This window comes from Suricata suricatta, chromosome 2 (assembly GCF_006229205.1).
Source record: "Suricata suricatta isolate VVHF042 chromosome 2, meerkat_22Aug2017_6uvM2_HiC, whole genome shotgun sequence".
NCBI lineage: Eukaryota > Metazoa > Chordata > Mammalia > Carnivora > Herpestidae > Suricata > Suricata suricatta.
Genome location: NC_043701.1, coordinates 181,401,781 through 181,421,503, shown reverse-complemented (window position 1 = coordinate 181,421,503; position 19,723 = coordinate 181,401,781). Strand labels below are relative to the sequence as shown.

The 19,723-nt window shown below is 48.1% G+C and overlaps 1 non-coding gene across 1 annotated transcript; it reads right to left on the bottom strand.

Moving 5' to 3' along the window:
• Positions 1–3,450: 3,450 nt before the first annotated feature.
• LOC115286115 lies at positions 3,451–3,557 on the bottom strand. Its single transcript, XR_003905874.1, has one exon. It is a non-coding gene; the product is annotated as a U6 spliceosomal RNA (small nuclear RNA).
• Positions 3,558–19,723: the final 16,166 nt, after the last annotated feature.

Here is a 19,723-nt window from a genome sequence, read left to right as displayed (position 1 = left end):
AGTCTGCTTTGGAATCTGTGTCTCCCTCTGTCTCTTCCCCTCCTCCACTTACTCGCTCTCTGTCTTTCCAAAATAAACATTTAAAAATTTTTTTTAAAGTTCATCTTTGGGGCACTTTACTAGCTCAGCAGATAGAGCAAGGAACTCTTGATTCTGAGGTCACAGTTTGAGCCCTATGTTGGGTGTGGGGCTTACTTAAAAAATGTTTATCTTTCATGTCTTTTTTAATCTCTAGATTCCTTTTCCATCCTTCTGTTTTCTTAGTTTCATCCATTGAGGGACTTTGACCTGTAAAATTTCCCACAGTCTGTCTTTGCTGATTGCACACTTATGTATAGTTTAACATTTTCCTTTGTCCTTGTATTTCCTGGAGATTTGCAGCTGGATCAGATTCAGATTAGGACCCTTCAGCCAGACTATAGGAGGCACTAAATAGCTGTCTCTCTTTGTAATGTTAGCAGGCTTTGGTGCTTCATGCCTTTGTCTGTTCAGTTATTGAAGATTGCTAAGTGGTGACATTCTAATGCCCCCATTTTATTGTTCATTTTGAGCTGGGATATAATTTTAAAGAGATGCTTCCACACATCTACTGATTGGTCGCCCAGTGGGATGATTCCTGTAGAAGAGGTAGGATAATGCAGGACTCTTATGCAGTCACCTGTTTTCAAGACAACAAATCCTTTCTTTGTCCTCTTGCAAATGCAATCCTTATTTTGATAATGATCTCTGAAGTTGTAGGTGTAGACTTTTGGCGGTGGGGGCTTTTCACTCAATGGCAGTGGCTAACGTTTTTGAAGCTCACTGTCCTATCTTTGCCTTAAGGGAGGCATTTCATGTTGGCTCCTGGGTGCTTTCGACATGACGAGACCCTGCTCGTCTCTGACAGCTTTCATCTGGTGTTAAAAGAGATGTCAGGACCTCTATATGTTTCCTGCTCCAGGCCTGGAATCGGCCACTTCTCTAAGAAGCACTAGTTTCTTTCCGTGAGAAACTATTTTAGATGATGATTTGAGCTCTCAAGGGCCCCACGCTATTGGAGGAGCTATTATTTCCCAGCCTTTTCGGCAGTGTGTATTTAACACATGAAGCAACAATTTTAATTTTTTTCTTTCTTTAAAAATTGTTAATGTTTATTTATTTTTGAGAGAGACAGAGCGTGAGTGGGGGAGGGGGAGAGAGAGAGAGGAAGACCCAGAATCTGAAGCAGGGCTCGAACCCACAGACCTCAAGATCATGACCTTAGCTGAAGTCAGACACTCAAATGACTGAGCCACCCAGGAGCCCCTTTAATGTTTTTCTTTTTACCTAAAATATTTTCCCAGTTTTACTGAGATATAATTGACACATCGCTCTGTATGAGCTGCAGGTGTGCAGAATAAAGGTGTGATTAGCCTGTGTTACGATTGAGTACCATGATAAGTGTAGTTAACATCCATCATCTCATCCAGACACAATGGAGAAAAAGTGAAGGAGTACCTGAGCGGCTCAGTTGGCTAAGCGTCTGACTCTTGATCTCAGCTCAGGTCCTCATCTCACAGTTCATGGGCTCAAGCCCTGCATCAGGCTCTGTGCTGACAGTGCAGAGCCTGCTTGGGATTCTCTCTCTCCCTCTCTTGCTGACCCTCCCCACTCACTAAAATAAATAAACATTTTTTTAAAAATGGGAAAAAATGTTTTCTCCTTGTGATGAGAACTCCTAGGCTCTACTCCCTTAACATCATTCCTACATATCATGTAGCAGTGGTAACTACAGCCATCATATGATTCATCCCTGGTCCTATTTATCTTGTAACTGGACGTTTATAGCTTTTGATTATGTGTGTGTGTGTGTGTGTGTGTACATATACGTATATGCATGTGTGCATATATATGTACATGCGAAAAAAATTTTCCCAAGTTCATATTGCCTTCCAATTCAAATGTACAACTCTAGAGCTTTGATAAAACTTCTCCTTTAGTTCTTTTCTATTCTATGTACACCTTCTTTGATACCAAGATTCCTGGTTCTCAAGGACACAAGGGATAATAGAATGAATAAAGCCCATAATCACACATTTGTTTTGTCCCATATTGAGTGCAAAACAGCCTCAGAATAAAAGTACTAATACTACCACGAACATACTTAAAAATTTTTTTGAGCACATGGTCACCACATTCTCTTCTCTTCGAGAAAAACAGTTGTCTTGGGGCACATGGGTGGCTCTGTCGGTTAAGCATATGACTCTTGATTTCAGCTCAGGTTATGATATCACAGTTTGTACAGTCAAGCCCTAAGTTGGGCTCTCTGCTAACAGCGTGGAGCCTGCTTGGGGTTCACTTTCTCTCTCTCTCTCTCTCTCTCTCTCTCTCTCTCTATCCCCACCCCCCAAAGTAAAAAAATAATAAAGGAAAAATAAAACAGTTATCTTTATCTGTGTTGTTACAGCCCATCCTCATTACTTTGTCTGACCACCTGCTCTTCCTCCTCACTTAGAGCTACAGGTAATGGAATATTCCATAATCTCCACCTGTCCTTATGCTGATGACTCAACATTTGGGGCTCTGAAGCTCATTCTCTATTAAATTCCTCAGGAAGAGCTCACGAGAACATTATTCCTTGATTGCTTGTGTGTTCATAATAATTTGTGTTTATATTGGAGATTCAGTTTAGCTGGCTATAAAAATCCTCAGCTTGCCATCCCTTTCCTTGAGTTTCTTAACATGTGCTTCATTTTCTTCTGGCAGGTAGCATTCCAGTCAAAAAGTCTGAAGGCAATCTAATTTTCTTCTCCATATGAGTCCCATGTCCTTTTTTCTACATGCCCAAATTTGAGTTTTTTTGTTTTTATTTTTTAAACTCAGTAATATTACTAAGCAGTATCTTGGTGTTGGTTATTGTAGGTCAGCAGTCTCAGGTGTGCAGTATGCTCTTCCAGTATGGACCCTCAGATCCTTTTTTTAATTTCCAGAAATTTTTGTTGAATTATGTTTTTAATATTTTTCTTCCCTTGCTTCTTTTATCTTCTTAATGGACTCTTCTCATCTGCATGTTTAATCTTCTCTGCCTATTTTCAATGTTTGTTATTTTTTCCTCAAACCTTTTTTAAAAATTTTTTAATTTAAAATTCTTTTTTTTTTTAATCAGCTATGTCTTTTCAGGCATTATTTTTGTCTATTCAGTACTGTGTTCCTTCTAATTTAGACTTAATTTTGAAATAAACTTGTCTTTGACTTCTAATTGTTTTGTGAATTCTGTTATCCTGTTTCTGAGTTTTTCTAAATGTTCTTTACCCATATGTTATATCTTTTTAGCTTATTTTGAGATAACCAGTTAATTCTGATCTGTTCTGTTATCACATCTTTCTGGCATGCTTTGAATGTCTGTAGGAATGTTTATTCTGCTTCTTACTCTCTTTTTCTTACAGTTATTTTGTACGGGATTTGACCTCGACATTTGTCTGTTAACTCCTTTTTTTCATGGCACACATCACAGATTTGCGTGTCTTCCTTGCACAGGGGCAATGCTAATCTTCTCTGTATCATTCCCCTTTTAGTATATGTGCTGCTAAAATCAGCACGTCTGTCACTTGTTTTTAAGCAGAATTAGTTTTCCTAAACTTTCTAACTAAAACAGTGTTCAGAAACGCTTTTCTGACTCCATAGAGCTCCCCATTCTGTTGCTTTTGTATGTTGTTAAAGCATACAGCACCTTGCTGTGAGAAGTGAGATTCATTTTCAGAAATACCAAATAAATGCTGGCTATCTAGTTAAGAGTGGGTACACAACCTATTGGAAATATGTACAACCTCCCCCCACCCCACGGAGTCCCAAATCCTTGGACACGTCACTTCCTGGTTCCTCATCCCCTCCCATTCTGCAGACTTATTCTTTGTGGGCTTTGCAGTGAGCATGCACCAAAGACCTCAAGTGTTTGTGTCACCTCAAGGCAGGTATATTTGTTCCAATCAGACTACTTTTTGCCTTATGCGGGCATAAGCAACTTCCGGGTAAGGAGGTACCCTCTGTAGCTCTCAGCCTATGAGCGTCCAGGGGAGGGACTTCACGCCAGGAGGTAGTCTGCTGTAACTGCCCTGAGTGTTCCTGCCCATCAGACACCCGCTTTTGCAAGAACGTCAATTAAAACCTTGCTTCTCTGAGCTCCGAGTCTGACCCTCCTTCGATTGGGTCAGTGGGTTTATGTCTTCGATTGGGTCAGTGGTTTTCTGAGCAAACTTTCTTGGATCCGGTCCCCTTCCCCACTGTGGTCTGGATCTTTTCTTACTTTGTCTCTATTGCCTCTGGCCTGGTCAATGTTGATTCATTTCCTGAGGTTTCTCTTCTGTGTGTGTCCTGTTCTAGAAGCAAGCTATGGCAGAGCCAGTTCAAGAGTTCACAGGGCCTGAGCCCTGTTCCCAGCCCCTTCTGACCTTCTTCCCTGGGGCCCCTTGCAATCGCTAGCTGTTGGAAGGGGCAAAACCACTCTGGTTTCAAATCCTGGTCTCAGGACACCCCTATACCTTTGCTTTGTGATGACTTTCAGTTATGGTCCACTTCTCTCATTGCAACACTTCAGCTAGAAAAGGCAGATCTCAGAAATTTTGTCACTGCTATTTGCTATCGCAGTCGGAGGAAAAACAAAGATCACACTCTAGGTACTTAGTCATAAGCCAAGAGTGTCTGGCAACCGAACTTTCCCTGAAAATTAATGGTTTATAATGTGGTGGAATAAATACTCTGGATAAATAGCAGGCTGTCTTTGTAATTATATCATGAGCTGAAGGGAATGATAAGTGTTTTAGTATTACTCCTTAATTTGGAAATTTTTGACTTGATTATGATTTAGGTGCAATTAATATTTTTTTTAGTTTTTCTCAGTATCAATAATAAATATTTGATTCTAAGATATTAATTGAGTAAAAAGACAAAATCTTAAATCTTGAGTTGGTCTGTTACTCTCTGTATTACAACAGAAACTAACTGAAAGATCTTAAATATCATTACTTTTCCAGGGGCTGGTTTAACCTTAACAATTAATCTTTTTTTTTTTTTTGAGAGAGAGACTGTGTACACGCACGTGCGAATGGGCAGAGGGAGAGAATCTTAGGCGGACTCCACGCTCAGCACAGAGCCTGAGGACGGGACTCATTTCAGGACGGGGAGATGATGACCTGAGCCAAAATCAAGTGGGACACTTAACCAACTGAGCTATCCCCCATCCTAAAAATTCATCTTTAAAATCAGCTGAAGACTCATACTTTGTGACAAGTGGGGAAAATCAAGTTATGAATCATTTACAGTTCATGGTAAATGAAAACACTGGGGAGAAAAAGAACAGTCTTTTCACGGAGTGTCATTTTTGTTCTCCAGCCTCAGTTCCTGGGCTGAACACTGGGGGACTGGGAGCTCAGGGCAGTGATTGAACACAGGTCATCGGAGGGTACTCCTCAAGGGGAATAAAAAAGAATCAACTCTTGACAATTAGCCTTTTGTGGAGCAATCTAACTGATTGTGAATGTGTGGCTTGAGGGATCTGAGACCTCTCTCAGGGGCATGTGTAAATTCACAGGCACCTGCAGATAATTCCCAGCACCTGACAACCCCCTACCTTCGATCCTGGTCTCTCTCTGCTCCCTTCTGTTTGAAGGCTTTCTTTGGCACTTGAAACGTGCCTGGGCACCCACCGGTGCAGCTCGGAAGTGCAGTAAATAGTAAACGCTTCCAGGGATAAAGTTCACTGCATGGAGAAGGAATGGTGGGTACATGCTCTAGTGGGCACACTCCACCCGCCATCTCAGATGGGTCTAAGGGGGACCAAGGAGCGCCCTCATCACTGAGGACCCTTCACTGACTTTTCTCACTTCCTTGGCTCACTCTCCTCATGTCCACCCTTGTGCTTACTGAGATCACCTTCCAAAAAACTATCCTTGCTTGAGTCTTTGTCATGGTGTCTGCTTTGGGAGCTCCAAACTATGACATCAACTAATTTGGGAATTCTTTCCAAAATGTCTTACACCTAATCCCCCATGTCTATTCTGAGGAAGGGAGAGGGGCCAGAGAGGTACAGGAAGAAAGAAAAAAAAAGTCCATTCAAATACACGTGTGTGATGGGTAGGTGAGACCCCACCTTACAGTGGAGACAGGGCATTGGTTGGCAGAGTCCCCTGCCGTAGGCTTAGGGTCACCAAGCCAGCAGCCTTTGCTGGACTCTGGATTCCCCAGTGCCCTTCACTTGATATTGGGGCTTCTCTTGCGGGTCTCCCTTTAAGGAGTATAAGGACGCAGGTCTGATTCAAGTTTCCCCTCTGACCTTGGAGGCCTAGATGTCAGCTTCTCAGAATCATTAGACAATAGAAGTTGCCCAAGGAAGGAGGGACCACCCTTGTAACACCCAATCAGGAAAGGCTAGCTAACACCTTTAACATTTCTAAGGGCGGGCCTAAAGATAGAAGCTACCCCCTATGGGAGGGTCCTGGGCCCACTCTGTAATTGGTTAAAGTTACTGCCAATGATGGTATGCTATAATGATTGGACCCCTGTACCTGTGTCACAATTTCCTGTAACTCCCCTTCCCAAGCCCGTAAAGGCCCTGCCCCCGCCATGTTCGGCTCTCAGCACGGATCCACTGCGTTGGTGAAGTCTGTGAGCCCGAGCTTATAAGCCCGTAATAATAAAGCCCTTTGCTTTTGCATGCATGACTCGGTCTCCCCGGCGGTCCCTGGTTTTGGGGGACAATATTACAAATCTGGGCATAACAGGAGAGCATGCAGAGCTCTGTACTCATGAGCAGCAGAGACACCTCAGCATTGTATCCCTTACACCACTGTAATCCATACATTCACTTCTTGGAAACCTTGTCTACGTGAATTTTGTTCTTAGATCAGATCAACCCTAGATTCTTTCCGGAGCTGCAAGGTTGACGTCCTGCGCCGGGCACGTGGGGAGCTCCGCCAGGACATGTGTGCTCACCTCCCTGCCGGGCACAGGCAGCGGCCTCGGTCACAGTTCTGGCCTGTCTTAGCTAGTGCAGCAGGAATTTGGGGATGTCAGTGACTTCTTGATCCCCAGGAACGCACGAAGGCAAACTAGATGGATGGAGATTCCTCGTGTCACTCGTCCAGAGGGAAGCCCACACCCCCAGCCCCAGAGGTGGACGCCTGCCCAAGGGAACCGCACTGCAGTGTCTCTGTGTGTCTCCCCAGCAGTCATGTGCTGAGGAAACACATTGTTTGGTTACCTCAGCCCCCTCCTTTAACTCCGTCATTATTATGATTATTATTATCTAAATGCATTTTTTATGGTTTTTTAAAATTTATTTTGGAGAGACAGAGACAGTGTGAGCAGGGGAGGGTCAGAGAGAGAGGGAGATACAGAATCTGAAGCAGGCTCCAGGCTCTGAGCTGTCAGCACAGAGCCCGACGTGGGGCTCGAACCCAGGAACCGTGAGATCTTGACCTGAGCCGAAGCTGGACGCCCAACCGACTGAGCCACCCAGGTGCCCCTGATTATTATTATCTAAATAGGCTTCATGCCCAGCGGAGAGCCCAGCGGGGGCTTGAACTCACAACCCTGAGACCAAGACCCCAACTGAGATCAAGAGTCAGACACCTAACAATTGAGCTGTCTAGGTGCCCCTTCAGTTATTATTTTTAAATACCTGATTTCTTTAAATCTTCATTCTCAAATTCCTTTCCCAATCCTTTTGTTTGTTTCTGTTCATGGCACCTTTGAGCAAATGTCCATGTTGGGAGAACTGTCCACCTCGCAGGAACCTGAGTGTGAGCCTCCCATGTTTGCATCACAAGGACAGTTTCTCCCTTCAGTTCCTGTGGCCACCGCCACGATGGCCCCTATGAGCTAGTAATCTACCTCCCTCCAGTGTTCTGCCGTGGGCTGGGACACTGGCTTCTCTCCTGGTTCCTCTTGGCCCAGGGGACAGGCACTGGCATTTTTTAAAAAGCTTTGGGTGAAAACTAAAAGAACAGGCCTTGTCCATCCATTCAGTCCATTCATCTATTCAACATTCATTCAATTAAAAGTTATTGAATGACTGCTATGTGACAGAAACCATCCCTTTGGGGAGAAAGAGAGAGAGAGAGAGAGAGAGAGAGAGAGCGCGAGCGAGCATGTGAGGGGGAGGGGCATAAAGGGAGAATCCCAAGCAGGCTTGGCGCTGTGAACACAGAGTCCCATGTGGGGCTCGATCCCAAGAACTTTGAGATCATGACCTAAGCTGAAATCCAGAGTCGGACACTTAACCGACTGGGCCACGCAGGTGCTCCAGAAAGCACCCTGCCCCTGCCCTCAGGAGGTCACAGTCAGGAGGGCCAGTGGACCTGTAACACTGTAACACGGGGGATGGTGGGCCCGCCAAGGAGAGGCCAGGAGCCAAGTCTGAGGACCCGAGGGCTCACCAGCAGAGGTGACACTGCATCTTGGTGGGTAAGTAACAGTGAGCTGGACAGGGGAGGAAACACCCTTCAATAGGAGAAAACATGAAGGGGAATAAAGCCACATGACCCAGAAGCCCCCTGGGATCTAGCAGAGGTGTAGTGTGGAGGGAGCCAGAGGGTGGGGGGCCATGACATGGAAAGGTGCCAGGGCAAAGGTCAGGTGGGGACGGTGACCATCATGGCGGATTCGGAGGTCCACGCTAACGACTTCCCCTGAATGCACCCTTCCGTGGGGGGTGAGTATCCTTGTGACTCTGTTCGTCCCGTAGAACAGAGCCAGGGGCTGCAGGCTGGACCCAAGGCGCCTGCCTGGAGGATGAGGACTCTGGGCAGCGAAGCAGGTGACCCCGGGCAGGGAAGGGTAGGAGTCGGTAGAAAGATGGGAGACGAGTGGACGACCACAGAGGAGCCGAGAGGCGTGACGGGTCCTCAGGCAGGACTCACTCGGGGAGGGTCCCGGAGGGTGGCTGCGATCCCCCCTCGGCTTTACTTCACAGAACCAATGACTACAAGACCGCGATCTTGAGAGGCGGACTATTAGAACTTAATAGAACACGAGTAATGCTATTTTCCTCAGCCTTGAAGCCAGCACGTGTTATAAAATGCATTCAGATTTTAGAATCAGAATTTTAAGGTGAAAGTCTGTAACACGTCACATGGGGTCTGTGAGTGCCGACGGTGCCGAGGGGCAAGACCCACCTGAGGAGGAAGATCCCTGCATATTTCACTTAACAAGCTCGGGCTTTCTTTCCTCACGATTCTGCCGTCTTTCCACGTCTGTGTGAACCAGGCCGGGCCCACGCGGGACAAATCGGCTGTGATGGCTGCTCTGTGACCCGAAAAGCCTTCCGGAGCCCGGACCCCACTCATCCCCTCCTCTTGTTGTCTAACCACACCCGTAAGTGCACCCTTGAGCATAAGGTCCTCGATCTGCTCTGGAGATATGACTAAGAGCCTGGACTTGACGGCCTCTAGGGCCATACAGACGGGACTCACGCAAGGTGGGGTCACAGAGACTTACTGTTTGGACATGTCACAACACCCTCTGTTGTCCGTGTGTCCCCATCACTAACCATCTCTTATCAAGTTGGGCTTCTTGGCCTTTTCCTTCTGTCACATGGCTCTTTTGGTCTTCTGAGATCTTTTCGCATAGACCTCCCTTCCACGGAACAACATCTAAAGAATTTGCCCATTTGGGGCGCCTGGGTGGCTCAGTCTAACTAATGTCCAACTCTGGATTTCAGGTCAGGTCATGATCTCACGGTTCAGGAGTTTGATCCCAGCCTTGGGCTCTGCGCTGACAGTATGGAGGCTGCTTGGGATTCTCTCTCTCTCTCTCTCTCTTTCTGTCCCTCTTCTCCTTGTGCTCTCTCTCTCTCTCTCTCTCTGTCTGTCTCTCAAAAATAAATTAATAAATAAAAATTTTAGAAAAGAATTAGCCCATTTGAGCAATGATACCATAAGGTTTTGACCTTGCCCAGCTGTGAGCTGCTCTGGCTTCTTGATTTTGATCTGATAGAGGCTCACAAAACCTTTCTTGTGTGGGTGCATTTTTAATGTCTAAACTTAAGATCTATACTTTTGGCTTCAAACAGGTTTCTTTCCTGAAATATAATCCTGACATATAATTATAGAGAAATGACAGATCAGAATCCAAATCCCAGGGAAAAAGAACACAGGCGGCTGATCCGTGGCAGGACTATAAAGCTGTTACTCACTGCCCAGCACCGAGAGGCCAGCTCCAAGAGTCAAGGGTGAATGTGGAAGTAACATTCCTTTGAAGTTCTGAGCTTGAGGATTGGACAATTTGCCTGTTTCTTCTCTGTTGTGCCTGGTGTCATTGATTTACCATCAAGCTCAAGTTGGCTCTAATGTAAAATGTGCAAATGGCAATGATGAGATGGATTTGGAGGAGGAATTAGAAAGAAGTGTCCTTGTTTGTCTGGACTCCTGGGCATGAATTTCGTTTATTGTTGGTCTTTGGGGATTGGAAGAACAGTAATCCCATTGTTCTTGCAGGACGCTTAGTTCTCAGGAGGTTTTTGGGGGATGCCCAGTTTTGAAAGAGACTTCACAGCCTGGCTCCCCTTTGTTTGGATCGATTCAAACATTCATTCAGTCCTAACCCCTCAAGGACTTCTCTAGACCACCGTGCTCAGTGAGGGGGGCGGTGGACCATGAGCAAGCCATGGACACAAGGAAACAAGCAGATGGGCTCAGGGCCCTGTGGAACATGACAACAGGGGGCAGGAAGAGAGACGGGAAGACATTTAAGACAGGACCCCAGAGGGACTGGGGAGAGCCAAGAGCCAGCGGGAAGGGTGGGCCTGGGTGCTCAAGGGACAGGCTTCGCCCTGTGGTCAGTGGCAGATGGAGCAATTGGGGGATGGGCTTTCTCAGAAACATGGTGGCGAGCCTGGTGTGTTTAGGCTGAGACCAGCAACACATCTAGTGGGTTTTGTTTTTTTCAATCTGCCAAGATTTAAGGCAGTCCGAGAGTCCAAGAGTCAAGGCCGGAAGACCCGCTAGCCATTGCTGAGGCTCTCTGGGGATCGGTGTCCCGGTCTACGGCAGGGCCCGGGAATAGACTGCACGTGGGAGCGAGTGAGGAACGGAGGGGCTCCCAGGAGGACTGCTAGGTTTTTTGGCTTGGAAATCTGGGTGAGGTGGACCGGGTCCTAGAGATGGAGGGGATGCAGGAAGGGAAGCCTGTAAGGGAAGGAAATAAAAAATTCTGTTTGCCGTGTTAAGTCTGAGATAATCCCCAGGCGTCCAAGGAGCCGAGTCATTATGCAGGCGGCTCTAGGGCTCTGGGATTCCAGGCGGAGGTGAGAGCAGGACACCCGGACTGGGGTGTCAAGCACACAGTGTAGACAAGACGTCGTTCCCCGGGAGGAGGTGCAGAGAATGGGAAGACACCCCGAGCACCCTGGGTATGCTGTCCCTGAGGGGACGAGCAGGAGGAGCCAGCAGAGGGAACTGGGAAGGAGCCCCTGAAAGATCAGGAGGGCGCCCCAGAGAGAGTGGGGTCCTGGAAGGCAGAGGTAGGTGGTGTCTCAGCAGCTGGTCGTGAAGACCACTGAGAAGCTGGTAATGGACTGAAGGAGAACCCGTTTGCATGGCAATGGGGAGCTCTAGGTGACCTTGAAACAAATAACTCCTGGGGTCTCGGGCCTGTTTGGAGTGACGTCAGGAACAGGAGAGAGAGCATAGACGTTTATTTCAAGTGCAGGTCTGCAGGCTGACGGGGGAGGAAGTGACAGAGCAGAGGCGTACGGAGCCCAGCCCGTACCGGAGCCGGGGGGCTGGAGTCCAGATCAGGGGGCTCTCACTGAGTTGGGAGGGCCCTCCCCTCCCCCTCCACAGAAGGAGGCATCCTAGAAGCCAGTAGCCGTGTGGGCAGCAGGGGCCAGTGGCCGTGGGATCAGATGCAGGGTTGGATAGTTTTAGGTGGAGCCTTCAGGAATCCAGCAGGATGTCTGCAGGCTGGGAGTCCGTCCCCCTCCCTGCTGTGTGCCCCCCTCCCAGCCGGGTGCCCCCCCCAGCCGGGTGCCCCCTCCTAGTCAGGTGTCCCCCTCCTAACCGGGTGCCCCCCCCAGCCGGGTGCCCCCTCCCCGCTGGGCGCACACCCTCGGGCAGGGTTCTGCTTCAGAGCTCTGTGACCTGTCTCCGTGGTAGGTCAGGTGACCCAGCTCCTTCCAGAGCAACATGCTCCCGGCTGATGGGGATGAGGAAGCGGGTCACTTGGGAAGTTGCCTGCGGGTGACAAGGGGGAGGAAAGTGTGTGGTCGGAACGTGTCCAGGGGCCCCTGCCGTTCATCTGGAAGATGCTCCTCATGCGCAGCACGGGAGGCGAAGCGTCCGGCCACAGCACCTGTCCCGGCACCGGCCCCTCAGGAGGAATACGCCCTGGAGCTCCATCAGAGACACCCCTGGGGTTAGCGGGGCTCTGAGTCCTTAGTCTGAAGCCCCCGCATCTCTTCCTGTGTCCGTTTGCAGCTTCGTTATCTTCTAAAAGGTTCTGCTGAAGCTGCCTTGTCCGCCTCTGTCTTCTTGCTTCTGTTCCTTTCCTTTTTGCCAGTCACGCTCCATGCCCCCGCTTGGCTGGGTCCGGTTTCTTGTTGACACGCTCAAATTCTCCAGGCCCGGAAGCTGGCTGACTCAGCCGCATCCCGAGGGAATGAAAGAGTTAAGATCTTCTTTAGGAGCCCCATGCTGTTGTGGGGCATTTGGGAAATGCCTCCCCCAGGCTGTGGAGGCAAAGAGGCAGGGACCAGGAGTTGGGGCTTTGGAACACACACGCGGGGGGTCCACGCCGCCTGGGTCCAGCAGTGGGATGCTTGGCAAGTAGCTTAACCTTTCTCAGATCGGGCTTCTGAATATGCTGCACAGGCTGTGCACTGTACAACTCTAGAAGGTTCTGTTCATATAGGAGTCTGCATGAATAGCACCCCTGGGTGTGCTGCACATGACACCCACAGCCCACAGGCCACAGCCCTAAGTCCCTGTTTCCTTCTCTGTAAAACAGCTGATGATCTCATAGCACAGTCATCGGGGGAATTAAGAATTATACCCTCCTGGTCCGATGCAGGGCTCTGGTGTGGCAATATTGTGTGATTCGACACCCAGAGTGGAGGAGTGGCGTTTGTCTCTGGGTGGCTTATGTTGCATTTGTTTGTTTGTTTTTACTATTTATTTATTTGAGAGAGAGAGAGAGAGAGAGAGAGACAGAGACAGAGACAGAGAGAGAGACAGAGAGACAGAGAGACTGAGCGTGACCAGGAGAGGGGCAGAGAGAGGGAGACACAGAACCCGAAGCTCCAGGCTCCGAGCTGTCAGCACAGAACTCAAGAACCACAAGATCATGATCTGAGCAGAAGTCGACACTTAACTGAGTACCCCAGGCACCCCTATTTTTTTAAGTTTATTTATTTTTGGGAGGGGAAGGAGCAGAGAGAGAGGGAGACAGAATCCCAAGCAGGCTCCGCGCTGTCAGCGCAAAGCCTGACTCGGGGCTCGAACCCACACACTGTGAGATCATGACTGAGCCAAAATCAAGAGTCAGATGCTCAGCCGACTGGGCCACCCAGGTCCCCCCGAATGGGTTTATGTTCTACAGCAAGAGGCAAGACAAACCCCTTATAGCCACTGGGAGGCACGTGACCTTGGGTGGGCACTGTGAGTGTCCCCCCTGTGTCCCCTCACTTGATGGCTCCAGGGCAGCCTGGCTAGACTCCGGGGCCAACACGCTCTTCCCCGGCAGCCCCCGAGGGGTTCTGTCTGCCAGTGGGACAGTGTGTCACCTGTGTGGCACGTCAGAAGTACCAGCCAGCGAAAGCCCTTGGGAGAGGGTACCTAAGTGCCCAGCTGCCTCGTCTCCCTGGGGCAGCTGGGAGGCGGGCATTCTGCACTGGCTCCCACTTCCCCAGCCCCACGAAGCACCTTCCTCCCACGGGGCCGGGGGGCTGGCTAGAGGATGCACACTCACCGGTGCTTTCCCTCCCCTGACCTGTCCCCACTCTCCTACTGGCACGCTTTGCTTCTCCCAAGTAGCTCCTGCCCCCCTACCTCCCGGACCCCAGCCTCCAGGTCAGCTTCCACGTGCATCCAGACCACGTGGCTCTGGCTCCGACAGAGCCCCACATGCATTCCTGTCACTTCCCATCAAGGGGCTCCGTGTGACCTTGCAGTCCAGCTGACCTGTTACTGCTTCTGAACTCCACCTTGCAGGCGGAGCTCACACCTCACTGGACGGTGTAACTGCAGAGCCCAGCACCGTGCCTGGCGCAAGTGGATCAGCTAAATGTGTGCCGAGTCGGAAGCACAGGGTGGGCTTCCTTCATGTGGCACGTGCCCTAAGTCTGTAATTTCAGGCAGATTTCATTACAGAGCTTGAAGAAGGGGCAGGTGGAGGATTCTTGTCAAGGGACTGTCTTCTTTCTCTGAGGATGTGGACGTCAAGGAAACTCCAGATTGGGGACCCCCCCCCGCCTGTGTCACCAAGGTCTTGCTGGAGTGTGTGTGTGTGAACCCCCAGGGGCAGGAGCCTGCCTTCCCTGCTGGCCCGGCCGCTCTGGGTCACTCAGGCATCCTAGGTGCCACCGGGCAGTCTCACTGCCCGGAACTCACTGTCCGCAGGTCGCGACAGCTAGTCCATCTTGCTCCCGCTTTCTCTACAGCCCCTCTATGAAATATCAATCTACCCTCTCATTAACACAAATGCTCAGCACCTGAGTGGTATTTGGGTCCCAGCTTCTGACCATCTGCCTACAGTCGCTGGCACTTTCTGAGCATGTGTTTTTCACAGTGACCCAGCCTCCGGGTTGCAGCTTTTTATCTTGATTTATGATGCTTCCCGTCCAGCCTCCCCATGTTTGTCTCTGTCTAGACATCACACAGGTCCTCGAGCAGGTCGCTTGACCTCTCAGGGCCTCAGTTTCCTTAACAGGGAAGTGGGGATAGTGAAATATACTATGTGGAGTTAGCGGAGGATTAAATGAGATAGTCCATTTAAAAATGAATAGCGCAGGGCTTGACCTTGAGCAGATGTTTAGTCAATGTAAGTTCTTACTGTGATCGCTACCAGCGAAGCATTTCACTGTGTGCAGGAACTGCTGTTTGCGTTCAGACCCCCTTCCAAGCCTTATTCCCCAGAGGTCTTGTGTGGACCGTGCTGGACCCTCTGTGGAAACTTGCCTCTGAGATACTCATTTCCAATCAATTCCAGTGCTTTTACCCAGTTCCCACCCTTCTCCTCTCAAATCTCTGGGCTTCCTCCTCCCTCCTCGGAGGCACCCCTGACCCATCCAGCTGCTTCCTCCTCACGTCCCTCGCCTTGGGACAGGGTGGAGGCACATAAGGACCGGGGAACCATGACAACATCCTGGGGCCCATGTTGACACCCAATAACACCCCAATACCGGACTCTGAGAGCAGCAAACTGCTCGGGAGGAGGAGGAATGACTCAGGGACGGCTCCTGGCCTAGCAGACCCTCAGCTCCCGCCTTCCTCCTGCTCAGCAAGGCTGCCTTGGTGCCCGGATCCCAAACCCAGCCCTGTAATTAACATTTGCTATGGCCTGTCTCCAGACCATCCTTCACCAGGATGCACCCTCCAGCTTCTTCAATAGACACTTTTATCACCACAGCTGACATCTCTGACACCCCTGGTCATATGCTCCTGCAATATTTATAGGCTTGTGGATCGCAGATCCCGATAAAGGGAGGAAGGCCATGGAGGTGCCTCAGATGACAACAATGCAAAGTTGAGCTGGGCAGGGCTCAGCTCTCGTTAATGTCTCTGTAAATCATCCAATTGCTTCAGGATGCTCAATATTTTCTTATTCATCTCCATTTTTCAAGGGGAAACTGTTCAGTCTGTCAGGCCACGTCTTTATAAATGACTTGTCAGTTGCAGAGACATCAGGTTGAGTCTCATGGACCCATGATCACATCCAGGAGCTGGGAAGACTTGACACGTCATGGTAACATCCTACTTAGGGTCCTAATGGATCAGCAAACACTTGCTGAGCCCCGTCTATGTGTGGCCGACTGCGTAGGGGCTGTGGCTAGAGAGAACAAAGGAGTCAGGCCATCCTTTTCTTAAAAGGTCCCTCATTTGCTGAAGGAAGCACCCCAGAAAATAATTACATGGTGACAGTCCCCCTTGCATCAGTAGAAGTGTGTCCAGAGGACTTTGGACGACTCTGGGTGGAAGTGAGTCACCCATGCAGGACTCAAGGGGCACTTGGCAGAGGATGGGCTTTTTTCTTTTTTTGAATTGTGGTAAAATAGACATGACATAAAAATTACCATTTTAAACATTTCTGAGTGTACAGTTCAGTATTGTTAAGTATGTTCACATTGTTATGCAATCAATCAGCAGAACTTTTTCATCTTCCTACAATGTAGCCATTGAACCATAACTCACCATTCCTCTTCCTTCCTGGTGCCTGGTGATTATTCTATTTTCTGACTGTGGATTTGACTACTCTGGGAGCCCTATGGACATGGGACTATACAGTATTTGTCTTTAATGTCTGGCTTATTTCACTTCGTGTTACATCTTCAACATTCATCCATGTTGCAGCAGATGTCAGAATTTTCTTCCTTTTTAGGGAAGAATAATATTCCATTGTATGTATGTACCCCATTTTGTTTATTTTATTCTATTTTTTTAAAGTGAATATTTTTAAATGTTTATTTATTTTTGAAGGGGGGAGGTACAGAGAGAGAGGGAGACACAGAATCCAAAGAAAGCTCCAGGCTCTGAGATGTTAGGATAGAGCTTGACGTGGGGCTCGAACCCACAAACTGCAAGATCATAACCTAAGTCAAAGTCAGACACTCAACTGACTGAGCCACCCAGGCATCCCTACATTTTTTTTTTTTTTTATCTATTCATCCTTGGACGGGCATGGGCCAACAGTTCCACCATTAGGGTATCCAAAGTGGAACACATTAAAAGTTTTTTTTGGATCCCAGTGGAGCACACAGAAGTAAAAAACTCCTAGAGTGTCTGCTCACCAGTCATAGGGACCTAGCCAAGTGTACTCTTTGTCAGGCTGCTTATAAATCTGGTCTGCGGTGCCTGGGTGGCTCAGTTGGTTGAGTGTCCAACTCTTGATCTCTGCTCGGGTCATGATCTCAGGATTCATGAGTTCTAGCCCCACAGTGGGCCCTGTGGAGAGCCTACTTGGGATTCCCTCTCTCCATCTCTCTCTGCCCCTCCCCTGCTTGCACTCTCTCTCTCCAACAAATAAACTAAAAAATAAATAAAAAATTAAAAACGCTGGTATGAAGTCAAAGGTGGATTCAACACCAAATTCCACTGTGTTATTGGCTAAGCTTTCCAGAGCTGATCAGTCCTAAGGGTTCCCACAAACTGGGATCCAGTCAAATTCTAAGAGCTCTGTGGTCTTGGGTGAGCTGTCTGACCACCCCCACCCACCCCCGGATCTCAGAGTTCTTGTTTGTTACCGTGAATGGAATGGATTACCTTTAAGAATCCTTTCCTTAAAGGTCCCAGAAGTCTATGCATTTGCAAATTCTGCTAATGTTAGTGTTAAATACGCTGTTTGAACCCTAACGGTCCTATAGGAATAGAGTCTGCAGATTGTTGACCTTAGATGAGTTGTTTCATCTCTATGTCTTTGTCTGAGTCACCATCTCTAAAACGAGGTGTTAGAAATCGTACTTGCCAGGGCGCCTGGATGGCTCAGTCAGTTAAGCATCTGACTCTGGCTCAGATGATGGTCTCAATAGTTTGTGAGTTGAAGCCCCGCATGGGGCTCTGTGCTGACAGCATGGAGCCTGCTTGGTATCCTTTGTCTCCCTCTGTCTCTGCCCCTCCCCAGCTTGTGTGCTCTCTAAATAAATAAATAAATAAATAAATAAATAAATAAATGTAAAAAGAAATAATGGCTGCCATTTTTTATTTATTTACAGAGAGAGGGAGAGAGCCAGAGAGGGGCAGAGAGAGAAAGAAAGAGAGAGAGAGAGAGATGGGGGGAGAGAGAGAGAGAGAGAGAGAAAGTCCCAAGCAGGCTCCACACTGTCAGTGAGGAGCCCGATGCAGGACTTGAACTTACAAATTGTGAGATCATGACCCGAGCCGAAATCTGGCATCAGATGCTTAACCAACTGAGCCACCCAGGTGCCCCAAGTTAAGGATTTTGAGATGGGGATACTGTCCTGGCTTCTCTGGGTGGGCCCGATACAATCACAGGGGCTTCAGGCGGAGAGGCAGAGATCAGTCAGAGAGAGATTTGAACATGATACACTGTGGGCTTTGAGGATGGAAGCAAAGACCATGAACCAAGGAATACGAGAGCAGCTTGTCAAAGTGGAAAAGGGGAAGGAAATGGATTCTTCTGGGGAGCCTCCAAAGGAATGCAACTCCTGATACTTTGATTTTTACCCAGTAAAACCCATTTTGGACTTCTGACCTCTAGAACTGTAAGATAATAAATTGATGTTGCGTCAAGCCACCAAGTTCACGGTAATTTGCTGTAGAGGCATCGAAGATGGGTACAGAAGGTAAACAGCATGTTTGTACGGCGTTGGGGATGATCTGGACCCAGTAGAGATCTGGGGTGCAGGAGAGCAAGGGGGTTCTAGGCGGCATCCCCCAGGAACAGAGAGGTCGGTGCCTGAGGGGGAGGGCGGAACTTCGCCTGCTCCAATGGCTTCGCTCCCTCAGCGACACACAGAGGGAAGGTCACTGGCTGAGATGAAGAAGAGGAAGAAAATAAGGAAGAAAGGAGAAATTAGCAAATGATCGTTTACTGAGTGGGTTTAAGATGTAGTTCTACTTCTTATAACTTTCCTAAAAGGAAAGAACAGAGGTGAACAACATTCTACCTTTAACAATGTCCCTGACAGGGGCTCCTGGGTGGCTCAGTCGATTAAGCGCCCGACTTCGGCTCAGGTCATGATCTCATGGTTCGTGGGTTCGAGCCCCGTGTTGGGCTCCAAGCTGACAGCTCAGAGCCTGGAGCCTGCTTCTGATTCTGTGTCTCCCTCTCTCTCTACCCCTCCCCACTAGTGCTCTGTCTCAAAAATAAATAAACAAAAGAAAAAGTTTTTTTAAAAGTCAGTTTAAAATAAAAAAGAACGTTCCTGACAATATTGTTAAAATGCTAAAACATTGGGAACAGCCGACATGGTTGATAAAAGGTGATTAATTGAAGAAATATGTTCTATCCGTGATGGATTACTCTGCAGCCATCATAAACCAGGCTTTAGAAGACCATTTAATTAAATATGAAATGTACTATCTTGTTAAGCGAGAGTGGTTACAAAACAAATATGTACAGAATGAAGCCAATTCTGCAGAAATTGTGTAAATATCTGCATTAACAAAGACTGTAAAGGAAATACATAAACAAATAATAATTATATCTGGGTGAGGAAATTATAGATATTTTAATTTGCTCCTTATCTTTGTCATCATCTTTATGTTAAATAACAATTATTTTTATATTATAAGGTACCCGTGTGTGTGTGTGTGTGTGTGTGTGTGTGTGTGTGTGTGAAAAGCGAAAGGAAGAAAGAAAGGGAAGGACTCGGGAGGTAACGTTCGTCTGTTAGCCCCCAGGTGCCCAATATGTGTATTATCTCATGCTTGAAACGACCCAAGGAGTAGGCATTAGGTTTATACATGATTAATGAGGAAATTAAGACTCAAAAAGTGGAGTAACTCAATGTCACCTGCAAGAACCACGCCGTACAATCAATGCTGTTTCTCTGTTCTACTGCATCACATCTGCCGACGTGCCCAGAGTTGGGCCAAGG